The sequence below is a fragment of the Chrysochloris asiatica genome, unplaced genomic scaffold (assembly GCF_000296735.1).
Source record: "Chrysochloris asiatica unplaced genomic scaffold, ChrAsi1.0 scaffold00134, whole genome shotgun sequence".
Classification (NCBI taxonomy): Eukaryota; Metazoa; Chordata; class Mammalia; order Afrosoricida; family Chrysochloridae; genus Chrysochloris; species Chrysochloris asiatica.
In genome coordinates, this window is record NW_006408652.1 from 1,714,374 (window position 1) to 1,717,807 (window position 3,434).

The following is a 3,434-nucleotide window of genomic DNA, read 5'->3' on the forward strand; positions in this document are numbered from 1 at the left end:
ATCTCCATGAGTATCATTAAAAACACAGCTAACTATTGAAAATGTCCAAGAAAAAAACAACAAAAGATCTCAGCACATGGCCAGAAACAGAAAAGAGTAACTGAGACAAATGAGCTGGAGGTAGACATGGACTTCCCATTAGAAGAGTAGTCTTTGGATCTGCCTAAGAAGAAATTCAGAAAACTAATATGGAGACAAATCCAAATGCTCCACAGAGGGGTGGAGGAAAATAAAGAAGAAGTCAGGAAAGTGCTGTAGAACCAATCAAACAAAACAGATATAGCATTGAAAACAATTCAAAACCTTCAAAAAGAGGTCCAGATGATTATTAATAAAATATCAAGAATGTACAATATACTCAAAGGGCAAAGGAGTAGAATTGAAGAGATGGAAACCAGAACCAGCGAGCTGGAAGGCAAATCTCTCAATGCTGCTAAGATAGAAGAGCAAGCAGAAAAAAGGATGAAAAAATCTGAAGAGAGTCTAACACTCATGTTGAATAACATAAAGAGGAAAACTTAAGAATTATTGGCTTTCTGGAACAGGAAAAATCACAGAAGTCCACAGAGGAGGTAGTTGAGGATCTTCTGGAAGAAATTTTCCCTAACATCTTGAAGGATAAGAAGATAAGCATTTAAGAAGCTGAATAAACCCCAAGAAGAATAGACCCCCAAAAGAAAATCACCAAGACATATCATAATAAAGCTCTCCAAAATCAAAGACAAGGAAAGAACGCTAAAAGCAACAAGGGAAAAGAGAAGTGGTACTTACAAAGGCAAGCAAATCAGATTAAGCTCTGATCTCTCAAAAGAAACCATGCATACAAGAAGGTAATGGAGAAACATATATATAACCCTAAAAGAAAAAAAAAAATCTGCCAAACAACAATTGTCTACCAAACAAAGCTGTCAATCAAATGTGATGGTGCAATCAAAACATTACAGGATAAACATAAGGTAAGAGACTTGTCAAGCCAACCCAGTACTTCAAAACATCCTAAAAGGAGTTCTTTGGATTGAAAACCAATAAGAACAGAAAACAACCAGAGATTGACAGACATGGCAACACCACCCAGAGCTCAGTCAACAGATAGCCGAGTCCAGAACAGAACAAAATTACAAAAACAAATTCCAAAGACCTGGAAGGTCAATTAAAGATCAAAATGATAACAATTTCAAAGAACGTAAAACTATAGGAACAGAGATCCAGGTGGTGACGAGGTCAGATAGATTGCAGGATACAATAGACTGTTTTAAATGGAGGGAAAAGTTAGTAGACTATAGGGTAACCTCAAAGAATGCTAATACTTCACAACATACCATGAAAATGATGATCCAAGTAGAACATGGAAGCATTACAGCTAAGAAGAAACTGACAAGAAATAGCACAAAAAAACATGAACTCAGCACAAAAGGCATGCAGAACAAAGGAATGAGCAGCACCACAAAAAACTAACATAATCACAGCAATAAAGTCATGCCTATTGATAATTACACTGAATCAATGGATTAAATGTACCAGTGAAGAGACAGAAAATGACATAATGGAAAAGAAAAAAAGACCCTTCTTTATGCTGCCTGCAAGAGACACAAATTATACACAAAGACAAAAACAGACTAAAAGTTAAAGGACAGAAAAAAGATATGCAAAGCTAATTGTATTAAAAAATGAGCAAGAGTGGTGATGCAAATTTCTGGTAAAACAAACTTTAAGGCAAGAACCACTAAGAGATAAAGAAGGACACTATATCATGATTGAGCAAGATATCATAACCATAAGAAATACCTGCACTCCCAATGAAAAAGCAAACATTACTAAAATTGATGAAAGAAATACACAGATCTGTAATTATAGTGGGAGATTTTAATACGCCATTTTCAAAAAGGGATAGAACAACCAGAAAGAAACTCGACAAAGATACAGAGGAACTAAATAACATAATAAACCAAGTTGATCTCATAGATGTGTACAGAGCATTCAACCCAACAACAGCACAATACACATTATTTTCCAGTGCACATGGAACATTCTCCAGAATTGACCATGTATAAGGCCAACAACCAAGCTTCCATAAATTTGCAAACATCAAAATACTACAAAGCATCTTTTCAGATCACAATGCTATAAAGCTAGAAATTAACAATAGGAAAACCAAGGAAATAAAAGTGAAGACATGGAACTGAATAACACCCTGCCAAAAAGTGACTGGGTAGGAGTAGGGGCTGTGGTGGTGCGCGGCGACCCAGTTGCGGTGGCTGTGGTAACTACGGGACTGACGGGAAGCTGCTAAATTTCCTGTGGAAGTGAGGTAGAATTTCATAAAAGCATAATGGATGGAGAGGAGAAAACTTACGGTGGCTGTGAAGGCCCAGATGCCATGTATGTCAAATTGATATCTTCTGATGGTCATGAATTTATTGTGAAAAGAGAACATGCACTAACATCAGGAACAATAAAAAGCCATGTTGAGTGGCCCAGGTCAGTTTGCTGAGAATGAAACCAATGAGGTCAATTTTAGAGAGATTCCGTCACATGTTCTATCAAAAGTATGCATGTATTTTACTTACAAGGTTCTCTACACTAACAGCTCCACTGAGATTCCCGAATTCCCAATTGCAACTGAAATTGCACTGGAACTGCTGATGGCTGCGAACTTCTTTGTTGTTAAATAAAATAAATTTTAATAAACCGTTAACCTTTTTCAGTATTTAATAACTGTAGTTCAGTTAGTAATTTTTTTCATATAGCATGTTGCCAGTATGCATTTGAACTATAAAGTTCATTGCAAAGCAGATTATCTTCTGTTTATTTTGCCTAGCAATCAGAGTTGAAATATATTTGCTCCATCTACAAATTAAGGACATTTTCACAAACTGAGAAATAAACAGATATGCCAATAATAAAAAAAAAGTGACTGGGTAGTAGAAGAAATTAAACATGAACTCACAAAGCTCATAGAAACAAACGAGAATGAAAACACAACATACCAAAATCTTTGGGACACGGTGAAAGTGGTGCTGAGAGGACAATTTATTGCAATAAATAGACACAATCCAAAAAGAAGAGAGAACCAAAATTAATACATTAACACAGCATCTCCACGTAGAGGGTTTCCGAGGCTGTAAATCTCTACAGGAGCAGAAAGCCTCATCTTTGTCCTACGGAACAGCTGGTAGTTTCGAACTGCTGACCTTGCAGTTAGCAGCCCGATTTGTAACCACTATGCTACCAGAACTCCATTTCCTTTCCATATAAAAGTTCATGACATTTCTTTCCTTGATGTCATATAGTTTCCCATGAAAACTCTCCTCTTAGAACTCCCATCACATTTTCACTGGGTACCTTTCATTTCCATTTTGTGTTACAGTGATATGTATTCTTGTCTTCACACTGAGTTTTGTCTCTTTGAAAGTCAATGGCACACATTACTCATT

General features: G+C 36.4%; 1 pseudogene; it reads left to right on the top strand.

The window, feature by feature from the left end:
* The first annotated feature begins 2,329 nt into the window (after positions 1-2,329).
* Positions 2,330-2,672, top strand: LOC102824627 (annotated as a pseudogene).
* Positions 2,673-3,434: the final 762 nt, after the last annotated feature.